The sequence below is a fragment of the Kogia breviceps genome, chromosome 5, assembly GCF_026419965.1.
Source record: "Kogia breviceps isolate mKogBre1 chromosome 5, mKogBre1 haplotype 1, whole genome shotgun sequence".
In the NCBI taxonomy this organism is placed as follows: domain Eukaryota; kingdom Metazoa; phylum Chordata; class Mammalia; order Artiodactyla; family Physeteridae; genus Kogia; species Kogia breviceps.
In genome coordinates this window covers 14,845,138-14,866,021 of record NC_081314.1, presented here as the reverse complement: position 1 = coordinate 14,866,021, position 20,884 = coordinate 14,845,138, and positions in this window count along the sequence as shown.

The following is a 20,884-nucleotide window of genomic DNA, read 5'->3' as shown; positions in this document are numbered from 1 at the left end:
AGTGGGGTTGCTCAAGAAAAGCATTTTCTCAGAGCATGAATCTACTAAAAGCAAGCAGGACCCAGAGGGAGGCCAGATGGAGGGCAGCACGGTAGTGGGACTCTGCTTTAGACCCCAGGAAAAAGCCAAAGATCACCTGACTAAGGTGACTCGCATGGCTGACATTTGGACAAGGACTCTTGGTTCAGGACTGTTCTTCAAACTGGCTATCCCAGCGGGTCAGAAAATGGGTTGGCTTACTGCTCTGACACATGGTTCTGAGAACTGGGGCTTGAGCATGGGCTTCTACACTCTGAAGAATGGAGGTGTGGGCTGGGATGGATAAACCATGAGTCCCCAATTTTAATCTTGACACTTTGAAGCTCTAATGTATATATCCTTGTGCTATGAAATCTAAGCAAATGGTTCTGCTGTCTGTGGTTTGAGAGGTATAAAACGACACATTTATTTTTCAGTAAATATACTGGAGTCAGAAAGGCACACAGTAAAAATTGGCCCAGCTGTTGTCAAAAGGCCAATGTAGGATGAAGGGAAAAGGGGAGTAAAGGACAACTTCACTACAAATGGAAAATGACTGAAGACTTCAGAAGTGGACAGATAGGGAGCCTTGGGCTTCATCCTTTGACGTCCAGCCAGAATCTGCTGTAGGCTGAGCACTCAGCCACCTGGGAGCTAGGTATTCCCCTCCAGGCTCAGATTCCGACTCCTACCTGAGTTCCCTGTAGGCCTCCCTTGCAAGAAAGGAACTGTAAGTTGGCCACGTAGGGGAGGAGACTGGGGACAAGAATGGGTTTGCCAGTTGCAAAAAGCCAGGGACTTGGGTTTTAATGGGCATGGGGGAGGGGGTGGGGGTTATTTACCCTGTGTAAGGCAGGACGTTGAAACTGAGTTGCTTGCATAAAGCCAAAATACTTGATGGACTGGTCCCTCAATGAGAGTGTGAAATAGCCAAAATCTACCTAGAGACAACAAGAAAGTTTATTTGGCCTGGGTTCTATGTGAGTTAAAAAAAAAGGTTCTTCCCTGTTCTGACTCTGGTTTGGGGCTTGAATTTATGCTGCCTGGTAGTCAATATATTAAAATAAATGCAGTCTTGAGCTTGTAATACTTGTAGGCTGCTGGAAAGAAGTAAATGTAAAAGCTGTCTGGAGGGACACACCTTCAACCCAGACCAATCAGAATTCTCTGTGATAAAGCCATGCCAAATGTGAGCTCATAATCCAAAATTTCAAAACACACATGAAAATAATCCACCAAAAATCAAGCACCAGCAGAAACATACAATCCAATTAGACTTCCAAGAGCTTCAGATAATAAAAATTGTCAGATATAAACTATAAAATAAGTATGTTAAAATTAAAGAAATTTAAAAGCACTTGAAAACATAAAAAAGGATAAAATGATTTTTTAAAAAGATATATTAAAAATAACCAGAGAGTAGCAGAAATTTTAAAATATAGCCATTAAAAGTAAAAAGGTAATAGAGGAGTTAAACAGCTGATTAAACACAGCTGAGGAGAGAATTAGCAAATTGGAAGATAAAGCTAAGGAAATTACCCAGGATGTAGATACCACAGAACACACTGGTGGAAATTCAGAACATCAAAATACAAATAAAATTCTAAAATCTTACAGAGAAGACAAAAACAACCGTATAGATTACCTATAGAGGAATAGTACAGTAATCAAAATGGTATCAGATGTCTCAACAACTCTGATGGAAGACAGTGATGGAACTATATCTTAGAGGCAAAAGGGGAAATACTTTTGAATAAGAGTTATTAACCCAGACAACTTCATTAAAATATGAGGGTATTAAAAACTACAATAGTTTCACATATTATAGCCCCAACTGGAAATAATCCAAACATCCATTGACAAGTTAATAAAAAAACAAATTGTGGTATATTCATACAATGGAATACTGCTCAACAGTAAAAGAAACAATCTCCTGATATATATAACAACATGGATGAATCTCAAACATTATGCTGAGGGACAGAAACTTGATACAAAAAATCACATACTGCATGTTTCCATTTATATGAAAGTCTAGAAAAAAACAAATCTCATCTGTAGTGATAATAAAATAGGCCACTGGCTTGATGGGTATGGGAAGAGAAGGTGAAATAGGAAAGGGCACAAGGAATATTTCTTGGGGAGGTAAGATGGAAATGTTCTACAGTTGAGATGGTGGTTGTAAGAAAATTGCCAAAACTCAAACTCTACAATTGATATCTCTTCCTTTTCATTGTATGTAAATTTTACTTAATAAAAATGAATAAAATTGTTCTTATTCATGTATTCATTCATGATTGTTTATGTAAAAATATTTAGTTTCAACCTAAACTAAAAGCCCTTATTATGCCCACATGAGAAGTTAGCTGACTGACATGAAGTAAACGTGTGCTAAGGAGGCTATAATTGTTGATTGACTAGATGTTTATAAGAAATAGAGGTTTAAATGATGAACAACTCAATAAATGAAGTTTAAAATTCTCTAGAAGGAATCAATAGCAGAATAATAGAGGCGGAAGAACAGATAAGTGACCTGGAAGACAAAATAATGGAAATAACTACCACAAAGCAGAATAAAGAACAAAGAATGCAAAGAATTGAGAACAGTCTCAGAGACTTCTGGGACAACATTAAATGTACCAACTTTCGAATTATAGGGGTCCCAGAAGAAGAGAAAAAGAAAGGGACTGAGAAAAAATTTAAGGAGATTATAGTTGAAAACTTCCCTAACATGGGAAAGGAAATAGTCAATCAAGTCCAGGAAGCACAGAGAGTCCCATACAGGATAAATCCAAAGAAAAACACGCCAAGACACATATTAACAAAACTATCAAAAATTAAATACAAAGAAAAAATTTTAAAAGCAGCAAGAGAAAAGCCACAAATAACATGCAAGGGAATTCCCATAAGGTTAACAGCTGATTTTTCAGCAGAAACTCTGCAAGCCAGAAAGAGTGGCAGGACATATTTCAAGTGATGAAAGGGAAAAACCTACAACCAAGACTACTCTACCCAGCAAGGATCTCATTCAGATTCAATGGAGAAATTAAAACCTTTACAGACAAGCAAAAGCTAAGAGAATTCAGCACCACCGAACCAGGTTTACAACAAATGCCAAAGGAACTTCTCTAGGCAGGAAACACAAGAGAAGGAAAAGATCTACAATAACAAACCCAAAACAATTAAGAAAATGGTAATAGGAACATACATATCCATAACTACCTTAAACGTAAATGGATTAAATGCTCCAGCCAAAAGACATAGACTGGCTGAATGGATACAAAAACAAGACCCATATATATGCTGTCTACAAGAGACCCACTTCAGACCTAGGGACACAAACAGACAAAAAGGGAGGGGATGGAAAAAGATATTCCATGCAAATGGAAATCAAAAGGAAGCTGGAGTGGCAATTCTCCTATCAGACAAAAAAGACTATAAAACAAAGACTATTACAAGAGGCAAAGAAGGACACTACATAGTGATCAAGGGATCAATCTAAGAAGAAGATATAACAATTGTAAATATTTATGCACCCAACATAGGAGTACCTCAATACATAAGGCAAATGCAAACAGCTATAATAGGGGAAATCGACAGTAACACAATCATAGTAGTGGACTTTAACACCCCACTTTCACCAATGGACAGATCATCCGAAATGAAAATAAATAAGGAAATACAAGCTTTAAATAATACATTAAACAAGATGGACTTTGTATCAATTATATCAATTTATAGGACATTGCATCCAAAAATAACAGAATACACTTTCTTCTCAAGTGCTCATAGAACATTCTCCAGGATAGGTCATATCCCGAGTCACAAATCAAGCCTTGGTAAATTTAAGAAAATTGAAATTGTATCAAGTATCTTTTCCAACCACAACACTATGAGACTAGATATCAATTACAGGACAAAATCTGTAAACAATACAAACACATGGAGACTAAACAATACACTACTGAATAACCAAAACATCACTGAGGAAATTAAAAAAACACCTAGAAACAAATGACGATGAACACACGACCACCCAAAACCTATGGGATGCAGCAAAAGCAGTTCTAAGCAGGAAGTTTATAGCAATACAATCCTACCTCAAGAAACGAGAAACATCTCAAATAAATAACCTAAACTTACACCAAAAGCAATTAGAGAAAGAAGAACAACAACAAAAGAAAAAACCAAAGTTAGCAGAAGGAAAGAAATCATAAAGATCAGTTAAGAAATAAATAAAAAAGAAATGAAGAAAACAATAGCAAAGATCAATAAAACTAAAAACTGGTTCTTTGAGGAGATGACCAAAATTGATAAAGCATTAGCCAGACTCATCAAGAAAAAAAGGGAGAAGACTCAAATCAATAGTATTAGAAATGAAAAAGGAGAAGTAACAACTGATGCTGCAGAAATACAAAGGATCATGAGAGATTACTACAAGCAACTATATGCCAATAAATTGGACAACATGGAAGAAATGGACAAATTCTTAGAAATGCACAACCTTCTGAGACTGAACCAGGAAGAAATAGAAAATATAAACAGACCAATCACAGCACTGAAGTTGACACTGTGATTAAAAATCCTCCAACAGGGCTTCCCTGGTGGAGCAGTGGTTGGGAGTCCGCCTGTTGATGCAGGGGACTTGGGTTCATGCCCCAGTCCGGCAAGATCCCACATGCCGCGGAGCGGCTGGGCCCGTGAGCCATGGCCACTGAGCCTGCGCATCTGGAGCCTGCGCTCCACAACGGGAGAGCCCACAGCAGTGAGAGGCCCGCGTACTACAAAAAAAAAAAAAAAAAAATCCTCCAACAAACAAAAGCCCAGGACCACATGGCTTCACAGGCGAATTCTATTAAACATTTAGAGAAGAGCTAAAACCTATCCTTCTCAAACTCTTCCAAAATATAGCAGATGGAGGAACACTCCCAAACTCATTCTATGAGGCCAACATCACCCTGATACAAAAACCAGATAAAGATGTCACAAAGAAAGAATACTACAGGCCAATATCACTGATGAACATAGATGCAAAAATCCTCAACAAAATTTTAGCAAACAGAATCCAACAGTGCATTAAAAGGATCATACACCGTGATCAAGTGGGGATTATCCCAGGAATGCAAGGGTTCTTCAATATATGCAAATCAATCAATGTGATACACCATATTAACAAACTGAAGGAGAAAAACCATATGATCATCTCAATAGATGCAGAAAAAGCTTTCAACAAGATTCAACACCCGTTTATGATACAAACTCTCCAGAAAGTAGGCATAGTGGGGATCTACCTCAACATAATAATGGCAATATATGGCAAACCCAGAGCCAACATCGTTCTCAATGGTGAAAAACTGAAACCATTTCCTCTAAGATCAGGAATAAGACAAGGTTGTCCACTCTCACCAGTATTACTCAACATAGTTTTGGAAGTTTTAGCCACAGCCATCAGAGAAGAAAAAGAAATAAAAGGAATCCACATAGGAAAAGAAGAAGTAAAACTGTCTCTGTTTGCAGATGACATGATACTATACATAGAGAATCCTAAAGATGCTACCAGAAAACTACTAGAGCTAATCAATGAATTTGGTAAAGTAGCAGGATACAAGATTAATGCACAAAAATCTCCTGCATTCCTATACACTAATGATGAAAAATCTGAAAGAGAAATTAAGGAAACACTCCCATTTACCATTGCAACAAAAAGAATAAAATACCTAGGAATAAACCTACCTAGGGAGACAAAAGACCTGTATGCAGAAAACTATAAGACACTGATGAAAGAAATTTAAGACGATACAAATAGATGGAGAGATATGCCATGTTCTTGGATTGGAAGAAGCAACACTGTGAACATGATTTTACTACCCAAAGCAATCTACAGATTCAATGCAATCCCTATCAAACTACCAATGGCATTTTTCACAGAACTAGAACAAAAAATTTCACAATTTATATAGAAACACAAAAGACCCTGAATAGTCAAAGCAATCTTGAGAAAGAAAAACGGAGCTGGAGGAATCAGGCTCCCTGACTTCAGACTATACTACAAAGCTACAGTAATCAAGATAGTATGGTACTGGCACAAAAACAGAAATATAGATCAATGGAACAGGATAGAAAGCCCAGAGCTAAACCGATGCACATATGGTCACCTTACCTTTGATAAAGGAGGCAAGAGTATACAATGGAGAAAAAACAGCCTCTTCAATAAGTGGTGCTGAGAAAACTGGACAGCTATACAAAAGAATGAAATTAGAACACTTTCTAACACCATATACAAAAATAATCTCAAAATGGATTAAAGACCTAAATGTAAGGCCAGATACTATAAAACTCTTAGAAGAAAACAGAGACAGAATACTCTATGACATAAATCACAGCAAGATCCTTTTGGACACACCTCCTAGGGAAATGGAAATAAAAACAAAAATAAACAAATGGGACCTAATGAAACTTAAAAGCTTTTGCACAGCAAAGGAAACCATAAACAAGACCAAAAGACAACCCTCAGAATGGGAGAAAATATTTGCAAATGAAGCAACTGACAAAGGATTAATCTCCAGAATTTACAAGAAGCTCATGCAGCTCAATATCAAAAAAACAAACAACCCAATCTAAAAATGGGCAGAAGACCTACATAGACATTTCTCCAAAGAATATATACAGATTGCCAACAAATGCATGAAAGGATGCTCAACCTCACTAATCATTAGAGAAACACAAATCAAAACTACAATGAGGTATAACCTCACACCAGTCAGAATGACCATCATGAAAAAAATCTACAAACAATAAGTGCTGGAGAAGGTGTGGAGAAAAGGGAACCCTCTTGCACTGTTGGTGGGAAGGTAAATTGATACAGCCACTATGGAGAACAGTATGGAGGTTCCTTAAAAGAAAAAAAATAGAACTACCATATGACCCAGCAATCCCACTACTGGGCATATACCCTGAGAAAACCATAATTCAAAAAGAGTCATGTACCAAAATGTTCATTGCAGCACTATTTACAATAGCCAGGACATGGAAGCAACCTAAGTGTCCATCAACAGATGAATGGACAAAAAAGATGTGGCACATATATACAATGGAATATATACATATATACTCAGCCATAAAAGGAAACGAAATTAAATTATTTGTAGTGGATGGACCTAGAGTCTGTCATACAAAGTGAAGTAAGTCAGAAACAGAAAAACAAATACCGTGTGCTAACAGATATATATGGAATCTAAAAAAAAAAAAAAAAAAGGTCCTGAAGAACCTAGGGGCAGGACAGGAATAAAGACGCAGACGTAGAGAATGGACTTGAGGACACAGGGAGGGAAGGGTAAGCTGGGAGAAAGTGAGAGAGTGGCATGGACATGTATACACTACCAAATGTAAAATAGATAGCAAGTGGGAAGCAGCCGCATAGCACAGGGAGATCAGCTCGGTGGTTTGTGACCACATAGAGGGGTGGGTTAGGGACGGTAGAAGATAGATGCAAGAGGGAAGAGATATAGGCATGTATGTATGTATATAGCTGATTCACTTTGTTATACAGCAGAAACTAACACACCATTGTAAAGCAATTAGACTCCAATAAAGATGTTAAAAAATATATATAAGTTTAAATATCTTAAAAACTTTTGAGAAACCTCTAGAGCAGTGGTTCTCAAACTCTAGCAAGCATTATATTCATTTGGGGGGCTTATGAAAGCAGAGATTGTTGGATACTACACCTGGAATTTGATTTAAAGGGTGTGGGGTGGGACTGAAGAATTTACATTTCTAATAAGTTCCCTGGTGGTGATAATGCTCCTGGTCCACGACCACGACTTGAGAACTACTGTCAGAGAGTAATGGAAATAAAAAAAGGAAACCAATGGAAAAATAAAATCTTAAAAAAATGTTGGAGCTGGACACACGCAGTTTTGAATCCAGTTTCACTACTTCCTAGCAGTGGAATCCTTGGACACCTATCTTGTTTGAGTTTCAGATTCAGTTTTTGAGTCTTGGGGTCTTGGTAGGGATTAAAGGAGAGCACAAACATAAAGCTGTTGGCTGAGTCCCTGCCACATAGCACACATTTATTCCAAGGTAGTGGCAGTGGTAGGTGTCGTAGCTCAAGCTCCTAGCAATGCTTGACATACGTCCTCAACAGAACACAGCTTTGGCACACTCTTCCATCTCAGATCGTGTGTGTAGAGAATGGGGTGGGCAGGGGAGGGTTCTAAGGGGAAAAAGTGAGGGACAGTGGATGAAAGAAGACAATTGTCACTCAGCAACTCAGCCAGTATTGTCCCCTACACCTTCTATTCAAGGAGGACCACTCATTTTAGAATTGGCAGCAAGAGCCCAAGTTTCAAAAGTTCTGTCCTAGGGCCCCTTAACTCTCCACTCGTACTTACAAATCACATGCCTGGATGTTCCGTTTTCTCAGGTGCCTGGCGTCTCCACTTCTGAATTTATGTACCTGAGTCTTTGTGGAATCCCTCAGGTGACTCTTAAGACTGGGAAAACTCATCAGTCATAAACGAAATCTTTCTAGGTTGCAAGAAGCTTTCTGGAGACCACACTAAAAGTGAAGATGCGAACCTGTCAAGAAGCTTGGGTCTGAGATAGATCAGTCAGCTAAGAGCAAACACAGCCAAGATCCTGAGGCATTTACCGGAAGTCCTGGGGAGCATCTGAATGCGGGGAGCTGGGCTCCTGGCTGGCTCCTGGAAGCCAGGAAACCCCTCCAGACCAGGCCTGCTTAGCTCCACCCTCTCTCCTTCTCTTGAGGTGAGAAGGTGTTTCCTTAGAAGACAAATGGCATCAGCTGGGCGCTCATTGAGCTTCTCTGCCTGGCCCACTCCTTCCCTTCCCACTGAGCAACGCCCTTTCGACTTGCATGTCTGGTCTAACTGAATGTGCTTGTTATGGGAACTAGACATTCCATCAAATTTGTCTTCACCTGGAGACCCAGGAGGGAGGGGACCTGGGACTTTCTCCAGCCACCATGCAGCACTGGGCCTTGCTTTAGTTTTATGTAAATGGTGCTGCTTTTCCACTTTTGCTCCCAGAAGTCAGGCCTGGAGAGCAGGAGGTCACAAACCCTCATCCCTCTCTTGGCCACGGGGATCAAATTGCTCTGGCCCAGGAAGGGGCCCATTTGCGATTCTCTTCTCCTCTACCCTCCCCACAGTCCGGAGGAGGTAAGGAGCTGGCAGGGGTCCACCGCAGACCACCTCTTCCCAAGGGGGCTGTTCCTGCCTTTCCTCCGAGGATTCTCGGACTGCCCTTGGCAGTTACACCTGGTAGAAACTTGTTCCCACTCACCTTTTCTTCCACCAGACCTAAGGAATGTCTCACATTTCCCAGGTTAGGCAAAATCTGTTTATTTACTGTCTCCCTCCCTGAGACTAGGGGTCATTTTCTCTTTTGTTTACCACCATATCCCTAGTGCCTGGCACATGGCAGATGAGAAATAAACAAATGTTTGTGGAGTGAACACTGCTTGTCTTGAGCGTGAGTAGGGGAGGGTCTTTCCACAACAGAAAGCCCCAATTTTCTGCATATTCTGTGGAAGGAAGGGCAGAGAGGACTTTGACCCCCAGTGGTGCTATGAGCTACTAGCAATCTTTCTTTTCAAGACTTCAAATTAAATGAAAGCATTGGTGAGTTAATCAATAATATATTGGTCCATATACTCTCCCATCATTTATCAAATGCCATTTGATGTGTTAAAAACAATGAAGATGTACCCACTCAAAAACGTGTTTTGTTTCCAATAAGTGGTTTGAGCCATGATTAGAAAAAAGGTATGACTTTTCATTGTGAGTGCTGAGTACTTGTCCCGGCTTGTTTCTTTTAACTCTCTTAGCAACCCTTTAAGAGAGGGGGATGCTACTGTAAGGACGATGAAGATGAGGTTCAGAGAGGTTAGGTGCCTTCCCAGTGGTCACACAGCTAGTAAGAAGACAGTGGATTTGAACCCAGACAATTTTCTATCTGGCCTATTAGGTCTTATTTTCTTTTTCTTATCTTTTCTTTTTTTTTTTTTAAATGGAACTACGCCCTCAAATGTTCCTTGGACTATTGCTAGAAACACCCAAAGACTCTCCCATGCATAATCCTTTTATTTATTTATTTATTTATCTATCTATCTATCTACTTATTTATTTATGGCTGTGTTGGGTCCTCACCTCTGTGCAAGGGCTTTCCCCAGTTGCGGCGAGCCGGAGCCACTCCTCATCTCAATGAGCGGGCCTCTCACTGTCGCGGCCTCTCCCGCTGCGGAGCACAAGCTCCAGACTCGCAGGCTCAGCAGTTGTGGTTCACGGGCCCAGTTGCTCCGTGGCATGTGGGATCCTCCCAGACCAGGGCTCGAACACCCGTGGCCCCTGCACTGGCAGGCAGACTCTCAACCACTGCGCCACCAGGGAAGCCCAAGGTCTTATTTTCTAATCGAGGAATAAAGTAGTTACCTCTTAAAGCAGGGTTGGGGGTTAAATTGGATGTCTGAAAAAATTTAGTGCGGGGGTGGTTCTCCAACTTTGGTCCTATCGGAATCACCTGGTGAACTTGGTAAAAACACAGAGGTCAGGCCCTATGCTCCTTTAAGGATCCCGAGCCTCTGTGTGCCTTATTCCTCCCCCAGGTGATCCTGATTCCTGCCAATGTGGAAGAACCATTGATACAGTACATAATAGACACTAAAACATGGGGGGAGATAGAAAACAAACAAGCAAATATTAAATTCCCAAGAGGTCAGGTGTAAAGAGAAAAGAGGGTGGCCAAAGATGTTGGGCCAGAAAAACCACCAGATTTTGATAGTCCCCTCAGTGCCCTGCTTCCTGGAGGCTCTGCCCCCTGGACTTGGGAGAGCCAGGCCTCAGGAGCAGGTATTAGTAATGGCTATGGCCATGGCCACGGCCGTCCTCGTGCCCACAGTGTCCTCAAGACAGCCACTGGGAGCGTGTAACTGTGTCTGGATCAGTGCTGGGCTGGTGACGAGCATCTGGTCATGCTGCCCTTGGCCGGGCAGACTGCCCACCTCAGCCATGGACGTGAATCAGATTGAACGTTTCCCGAAGAAGCCACTGGATTTGTCTTCCCCTGGAGACCCAGGAGAAAGGGGACCTGGAACTTCCTTCAGCCACCAGGCAGCAGTGGGCCTTGCTTTAGTTTTATATAAAATGTGCTGCTTCTCCACTTTTGCCCCCAGAAGGCCGGACAGGAGAGCAGGAGTCATAAACCCTCATTTTGGGATCAGAGTGCTCTGACCCAGGAAGGGACCCATCTGCAGTTCTTTTGTCCTCTACCCTCCCCATCCCCTTACTAAGGAGGAGGTAGAGAGAGCTGGCAGGGGTCACCCCAGACCGCCTTTTCCCAGGGGGGCTATTCCTGCCTCTCCAGGAATCCCTGAACTGCCCTTGGCAGTCACACCTTATGGAAACTTCTTTGCGCTGACCTTTCCTTCCACCAGACCTAAGGAATGTCTGACATTTCCATGTAATCTAACTTGGAAATCTTTTCAAATCGGCACGTGTGATCTACTTCATTCTTATTTATTTATCTATTCATATTTTATTGCATTCTTGAACAGGTAACATATTCACATGGTTAGACATTCAAGTAGTATGAAAAAATATATCAATAAAATGAAAATTCTGAGTCACCTGTGTTCAGGCCCCACTGCTGCTACTGCCAAATACGAAACCATTTGTATTAATTGCTTGTGTATATTTTCAGGGTTTCTTTATGCACAGAAAGCCAAATATCAAGATATTTTCTCCCTCTTGCCTGTTTATCCAAAAAGGAAAATACAACAAACTTGGAACTGCATTTTTCTTTTTACTTACCTTGGCAAATTTTCCATATCAATACAGAGACTTTTTTTTTGCGGTACGCGGGCCTTTCACTGCTGAGGCCTCTCCCGTTGCGGAGCACAGGCTCCGGACGCGCAGGCTCAGCGGCCTTGGCTCACCGACCCAGCTGCTCTGCGGCACGTGGGATCTTCCCGGACCGGGGCACGAACCCGTATCCCCTGCATCGGCAGGCGGGCTCTCAACCACTGCGTCACCAGGGAAGCCCAATACAGAGACTTTTCTCATTCTCTCTGGCTGTCATATAGTATCCTATTGATTACAAGCACCATAATGAATATAGCCTGTCCTGAGTTGAAGGTCATTGTGTTGTTACTATTACTTGCAATTACAAACTGTGCTGGTCTGATCTATCGTGTACATACATTTTTGTGCAAATTACAGAAAATGTCAAAGTGGTTTTCAAGTAGGTTGTCCCAGTGTATGAGAGTTCTTATTTCATCACATTCTTGGCAACCCAGTGTATGAGCAAATAATTTTAAAAAACTTTGTCATTCAGATAGGTTTTTAAAAATGTATTTTGTTGTTTTAAAATAGATTCTTTATTATAAGTACAGTTGAACATATTTTCAAATATTTTGAATCGTTTTTCTTTTTCTATGAGCTGCCTTTTCATGTCCTTTGTTCATGTTAAATTTGGTTAGTCTTTTTTATTGATTTAAAGAGTTTTTTGTATATTAATGAAATTAATCTTATTATATAACTGTTACAATTATTTCTTACAGTTGCTTTTACCTTTATTACACTGTTTTTTTGTATTTTCTACTTTTCTCAAAACAGTGCATGCAGATATTACAAAAATCAAAGTACTACAAGGCTTATAATAAATGGAGAAGTTTTTCATATGACTCAGTAATTCCACTCCTGGGTATATGTCCAAAAAAACCAAAATCACGAATTCAGAAATATACATGCACCCCAATGTTCATAGTCACATTATTTTCAATTGCCAAGATATGGAAGCAACTTAAATGTCCATCAACAAATGAATGGATAAAAAAGATGTGGTATATATATATATATATATATATATATATATATATATATATATATATAATGGAATATTACTCAGCCATCAAAAAGAATGAAATTTTGCTATTTGCAGCAACATGGATGGACTTACAGTGTATTATGCTTAGTGAAATAAGTCAGACAGAGAAAGAAAATTATGTATGATATCACTTATATGTGGAATCTAAAAAATAAAGCAGACTAGTGAACATAACAAAAAAGAAACAGACTTGAAGATGTAGAGAACAAACTAGTGGTTACCAGTGGTGAGAGGAAAGGGAGAGGGGCAAGATAACAGTAGGGAATTGAGATATAAAGTACTGTGTATAAAATAAGCTACAATGATATGGTGTACAGCACAGGGAATATAGTCAATATATTATAATAACTATAAATGAAGTATAACTTTTAAAATTGTGAATCACTGTGTTGTATACCTGAAAGTTATATAATACTGTACATCATCTATACCTCAATAAAAAAAATTTTTTTTTAATGTAGAAGTCTTTTATCCCATCCCTACTCACTAACTTCCTACTTCCCAGAAGCATCTCTTTTACCACTTTTAGCTGTTTTGCTGGCCCTTGCCTCTGCATTTCTAAAGAAAATTATATTGCTTTAAAACTTATATCAATTTTAAACATTTTCTATTGACTTCTGTCAATGGATGTTGAAGATGTAGCACTTGTACCATTTCCTCCTTCCCTTCCCACACATACATTTATGTCCTCTATTTGCTCTGTCTCTTTTATATATATATATAAAATTTAAATATAAATAAATAAATATATATATTATATATATATATATAGTCCAGTAGAGAATATAAATCTCTGTAAGTCAAATCCTCATTTGAACCAGTTGCAACATCTTACTGTTTGCCTCATTAATTAATGAGTTAATTTAAAATCTTTGCTAAGTGCTCATTTTACGTTTGCATGAGAGTTATGATTTCATCTCTTTAAAAAATCATCATTTAGGGCTTCCCTGGTGGCGCAGTGGTTGAGAGTCCGCCTGCCGATGCAGGGGACACGGGTTCGTGCCCCGGTCTGGGAGGATCCCACATGCCGCGGAGCGGCTGGGCCCGTGAGCCATGGCCGCTGGGCCTGCGCGTCCGGAGCCTGTGCTCCGCAACGGGAGAGGCCACAACAGTGAGAGGCTCGTGTACCGCAAAAAAAAAAAAAAAAAAAAAAAAAAAAAAAAAATCATCTTTTAACAGTTTTGGAGTTCTTGCTGAGATGCACAATAGATTCACCTTGACAGGGTCAGGTAATCTCTGTGTCCAGAGAATCCTTCATGAACAGCTGAAGCCAGAGCACATTTTTTTCTTGGCTCCTAGAGGTGAGTCCCAAGTGTCAATAGAAGTTTAACTTCTCCAACTCTATATTCTCTGGGTTTTTTCCAACTCTCAATTAATTTTCTGTTTTGGTTTTGGTTTACTTAGAGCCCATAAGTTATACCTCATTGGTGACAGCAAATGACTGGGAATTTGGCTTAACGGTCTGACTGTTTGGTGATTTCTATAGATGAACGATAGGTATCTATTCTCTGCTGGGTGAGTGATAACAGAGAATCTGGCTATTTATTTATGTTTTCTTACGTAGTTGACTACAAATTAGTTAAAAAATTCATGCCCACTAGGAAAGAGAACAGTTCTTTTGGATATATGAAATGGTTAAAAAAAATTTTTTTTGGACTAAAATCCTAAAATTAAAACTGTAAGCTCTCTGTCTGTAATTTGGAAAGGGCTTACCTTTCTTCTTTTTAAAAAATATGTTTATTATTTATTTATTTGGCTGCGTTGGGTCTTTGCTGCTGCCTGTGGGCTTTTCTCTAGTTGTTGCGAGCACGGGCTACATTTCATTGCAGTGCATGGGCTTTTCATTACAGCGGCTTCTCTTGTTGCGAAGCACGAGCTCTAGGCGCATGGGCTTCTGTAGTTGTGGAACATGGGCTCAGTAGTTGTGGCTCACGGGCTCTGGAGTGCAGGCTCAGTAGTTGTGTCACACGGGCTTAGTTGCTCCGCGGCATGTGGGATCTTCCCGGACCAGGGGTCGAACCCGTGTCCCCTGCACTGGCAGGCGGATTCTTAACCACTGCGCCACTAGGGAAGTCTGGAAAGGCCTTTACCTTTCAATGTGTGTGTGTGTGTGTGTGTGTATATTTTCCTATTTCTGGAGGGTGTAAATGAATTAAATTACAAAGTCTTTTAAATTAAAGGAGCTATGTCCTGATTGGTTTATGGAATAAATAAGTGCCAACATAAAATCCTGAAAAATAAGATAAGTAAACTTCTAATACTTTAAACGTGCTATAAAAATGTGCCAAAAATTGTTCTTTGTGTAGCTCACTCAGAAACATTTTAAGAATCCAAATTCACATAATTAAAGTAAATGTTTGGCAAACAAGACCAGTTTACTAATGTGGGTTTAATTAAAAACAACTTTGTCTTCCTCTAATTTTTCACTGTTAAGTGTACAGCTGATCCTTGAACAACACAGGTTTGAATTGTGTGGATCCACTTATACACAGATTTTTTCACTAAATAATTTTTTTCATTACACAATCCACAATTGGTCGACTCCACAGATGCTGAACTGTGCACAGGAAGAACTGACTGTAAAGTTCTATGGGGATTTTCAGTTGTGTGGAAGGTTGCTGCTCCTACCCGTCCTGTTGTTCAAGGGTCAACTGTAATACAAGCAAACAGTTTTTTCTAATTGGGTATATTTTCACCAAACATTATAACAGGTTTGCTGATTGAATTAGCTCGCTTTACTGCTCCATAATTTTTTTTGTTCGGTTGGTTTTTTTTGTGGTACGCGGGCTTCTCACTGTTGTGGCCTCTCCCATTGTGGAGCACAGGCTGCGGACGCGCAGGCTCAGCGGCCACGGCCCACAGGCCCAGCCGCTCCGCGGCACGTGGGATCCTCCCGGACCAGGGCACGAACCCGCGCCCCCCGCATCGGCAGGCGGACTCTCAACCACTGCGCCACCAGGGAAGCCCCGCTAATGTTGTTTTAATGTACTATTTTCTAGATCTATAAGGAAGCCCTTTATGATTTTCTCATGCTCTCTGTAACTCATAGCAATTTGGTGGACTCTGCTTTTTTAAGCTTAAGTGAAACATTTAAAAGTGATATCTAATTGTACCAACTCTCTGGAGTTCAGAAACTCTGAGTCTCCTTTTCATGGCAATATAATTATTTGCATAAGTTTAATAAGAATCTGTCTTTCTACTAGAACATAATTAAACGAATTGATTAAACATCCAAGGCCTTCCTGCAGTATCATATTTGAGTACGATGCTCTTTTAATCAGGCTTGACAAGTCATGCTTAAGGAACAAAGTCTGGTAGTACTTGGGATAGGGAGGGTGGGAGGGAGACGCAAGAGGGAGGAGATATGGGGATATATGTATATGTATACCTGATTCACTTTGTTATAAAGCAGAAACTAACACACCATTGTAAAGCAATTATACTCCAATAAAGATTTAAAAAAAAAAAAAAAAGAGAGAGAGAGACATTGCATATTATGACCTCCCAGGAAACCTAGCCTGAGTGCCTCGTTTACAGGGTCCAGTCTCACAGGTAGTAAGGGAGGTCACTTCCTGGTGGGCCAAGAGACCTAAGTTATTTTGGGAATCTTGAGAAAAGAAGAATTCATCCAACTTTGCAAGTAGAATCTGGTAGAGAGAGTTTCTTGGGCTTATTTCTTAGCCTTGGGATGACAAATAATAGACGTTTTTATTTTACTTATTTATTTATTTACTGGCTGTGTTGGGTCTTCGTTGCTGCGTGTGGGCTTTTTCTCTCTAGCTGTGGAGAGCAGGGGCTACTCTTCGTTGTGGTGTGCAGGCTTCTCTTTGTGGTGGCTTTTCTTGTTGTGGAACGTGGGCTCTAGGCGTGTGGGCTTAGTAGTTGTGGCACACGGGCTCAGTAGTTGTGGCCTGCGGGCTTAGTTGCTCCGCAGCATGTGGGATCTTCCCAGACCAGGGATCGAACCTGTGTCCCCTGCATTGGCAGGTGGATCCTTAACCACTGCGCCACCAGGGAAGTCCCAATAGGCTTTTTTAAAAGTTCAGTGAGATGCCTTATGAAGATTTTCAGATGGAAGTTAATTTTGTAATTGTTCAAACTTGTTTTGCCCTTGGTATCACAAAGCAAATTTAAAGAGACCTGTATGAACACTCCTCCTGCACCTATGTAAATAATCAGGCCAAACCTTATGAGAAAAGTGTTATTTTGTCATCAAGAATAATCTTTCTTGAGATTATTATGATTACAAGTGGAGGAGACTATCAGGAAAATTGCAAAAGATTTTGAAGTGGGCAAAAAATATTAATGAGTGTCCTGTCTAACCTACCCATTCAAGTTATCCTTGGTTGTCTTTGACTAGGCTGTTTTCCAACTCTGCAGGGATAGAAATTAACTTGTAGGACTAGTAATAATGAAAATGCTTCCAGTCTACAGCTGTGCAAAGGTCTCCTGAACAGGGCAATGTGAACAGATTCTCTTAGGTGGGGAATATAAATCTGTAAGCCAAAGCTTCCTTTGTAAGAATTGTAACATCTTTCCGGTTCCCTCATTAAATAATAAGTTAAATAAAATCTTTGTCAAGTGTATATGTTTGTATGAGGGTCAGGATTTCACCTTCTTTAAAAACTTTTTTCTTCAACACTGTCATTTTAGTAAAATTTGGGGAAGGAACAGTGATAAATTCATGTATTCAATCCACATTTTTAAACTGAAAGTTCTGTGCAGACATTTTAATTTATAAGTACTTAAAGATATCAAAATTACTTCATTGGCTCTGAACTTTGTGTTTTAGACTAGCCTTCCCTACACTAAGATTAATTTTTTTTTTTTTTTTTTTTTTTTTTTCGGTACGCGGGCCTCTCACCGCCGCGGCCCCTCCCGTTGTGGAGCACAGGCTCCGGACGCGCAGGCTCAGCGGCCATGGCTCACGGGCCCAGCCGCTCCGCGGCATGTGGGATCTTCCCGGACCGCGGCACGAACCCGCGTCCCCTGAATCGGCAGGCGGACTCTCAACCACTGCACCTCCGGGGAAGCCCCCTGAGATTAATTCTAAAAATACAAACAGGGCTTCCCTGGTGGCGCAGTGGTTGCGCCTACTTAGTGGTTGCGTCTACTTAGTCTATGTAGTTTAGACTATCTTGTCTGCTTTGGGTATAAATACTGCACTAGTTTGTAAAATGAATTTGGAAGTTTTTCTTCTTTTTCTCTCTGCTCTTGACTGCTTTATATAAGCAGTGTAGGGTTTGGAAGACTTAAAACTGTCATTATTTGAGGTGATATAATCATTACCTAGGAAAAATCAGAATCAACACACAATTTGTTAGAACTGATAAGAGACTTCAGAAACTGCCAGGTATAAGAGCAAACTACAAAAATCAATAGCATTGCCTTATGCCAGCCATAACTTACTAGAAAATATAATAAAAAAGAAGAAATTTTTCACAAGGGCAGGAAATCTACAAAGAGTATAGGAATTAACAAAAATGAAAACATACACAATTTCTCTGGAGAAATCTTGAAACCTCTATTAAAGGACACATGAGATGATTGAATAAAAGAGGAGATGTGCTATACTCTTGGATTAGATAATTTAACATTCTGAAGGTTTCTATTCCCCACAAATTCATCTATAAATTCAATATATTCCCAAACAAAATTCTAGGTAGAAGTTTTTGGTGGGGGGACATGATAAAATTGCTCTGAAATTTATATGGAGGAATAAAGGTCCATGAACAGCTTAGTTTAAAAGATTGAAGGGTGGGGATTTGTCTTAACAGTATTAAGATAGACTACAATGCCCAAGTAATAAATACACTATGGTATTAACACAAGTAGGGACAGATAGGCCACAGGAGCAGAATAGAGAGCTCAGAGACACACCCCTCTGTGTATGGGAAGTTAATGTATAATAGAAGTGACACCACAAATCAATGGGAAAGGGACAGAGAGTGAGCAAACTGATTCATTATACAGAGAAAAACAAAACCATATATCTCCCTGATTCCCCATGCAAACGTGTGTTCTAAGTGAATAAAAGACCTCAGTACGAATGGTAAAACTACAACATTTTTGGAAGAAAATGTAGGGGACTGTTTATGGACCTAAGGGCAAGGAAAGACATCTTACAATTTCAGAAGCCCAAACCATAAGGCAAAACAATGATTACATTTATTACATATAAAATGAGGATTTTTATTCAACAGATACCATTGACAAGTTTAATTTACAACAGGATGGAAGAAGACAGTTGCAATATCTAAAACCAACAAGTGAATAATATCTAGAATATTCAAGGAATTCCTGCAAATCAATGAAAAAAAGACAGCAATCCTAATTTTTAAAAAATTGTCAAAGGACACGTACTAGCACTAGTACTGGTACAGAAGAGAAAACTCAAAATTCTAACAAACATATGAAATGAAGTGTAAACTCATTAGGACATCTGGATTTTTTTAAGACTTTGGCTATTACACATAAAGCAGCTATGAACATCCACACACAGGTTTTTGTGTGAAAATAAGGTTTCATTTCTCTGGGGAAAATAGCCAGGAGTGTGATTGCTGGGTTGTATAAGTGTACATTTAATTTTTTAAGAAACTGCCAGACTCATTTCCAGGGTGTCCCTACCATTTTATATTCCCATAAAAAATTTATGAATGAGCTAGTATCTCTGCATCCTTGCTAATACCTGGTATTATCAGATTTTAAATGTAGCCATTCTATGGCAGAAAATATTTGCAAATGATGTGACTGACAAGGGATTAATTTTCAAAATATATAGACAGCTCATACAGCTCAATATCAAAAAAACAAACAACTCAATCAAATGATGGGCAGAATATCTAAATAGACATTTCTCCAAGGAAGGCATACAGATGGCCAACAGGAGCATAAAAAATTATCAACATTGCTAATTATTAGAGAAATTCAAATTAAAACTACAATGAGGTATCACCTCACACCAGTCAGAATGGCCATCAACAAAAAAATCTACAAATAATAAATGCCAGAGAGGGTGAGGAGAAAAAGGAACCCTCCTGCATTATTGGTGAGAATGTAAATTGGTACAGCCACTATGGAAAACAGTATGGAGGTTCCTTAAAAAAATAAAAATATAGAGAGGGTGACACAAGAGGGAAGAGATATGGGAACATATGTATATGTATAACTGATTCACTTTGTTGTAAAGGAAAAACTAACACACTATTGTAAAACAGTTATACTCCAATAAAGATGTTTAAAAAAAATAAAAATAAAAATAAAAATAAAAGAGTTATCATATGATCCAGGTATCCCACTCCTGGGCATATATCCAGAGAAAACTATAATTTGAAAAGATACATGCAACCCAATGTTCATTGCAGCACTATTTACAATAACCAAGACATGGAAGCAACCTAAATGTCCATTGATAGATGAATGGATGAAGAAGATGTGGTACATATATACAATGGAATATTACTCAGCCATAAAAAGGAATGAAATAATACCATTTGCAGCAACATGAATGGATCTAGAGATTATCATACTAAGTGAAGTAAGTCAGACAGAGAAAGACAAATATCATATATCACTTATATGTGGAATCTTTTAAAAAAAAGATACAAAAGAACTTATTTACAAAACAGAAACAGACTCACAGACACAGAAAACAAATTTATGGTTACCAAAGGGGAAAGGTGGTGGGGGAGGGATAAATTAGGAGTTTGGGATTAACATATACACACTACTATATATAAAATAGATAACCAGCAAGGACTTACTGTATAGCACAGGGTACTATAATCAGCATTTTGTAATAACCTATAAGGGAAAAGAATCTGAAAAACCATATATATATATATATATATATATATATATATATATATATACACACACCTACACACACACACACACACACACACACATACATATGACTGAATCACTGTGCTGTAACTAACGCAACATTGCAAACCAA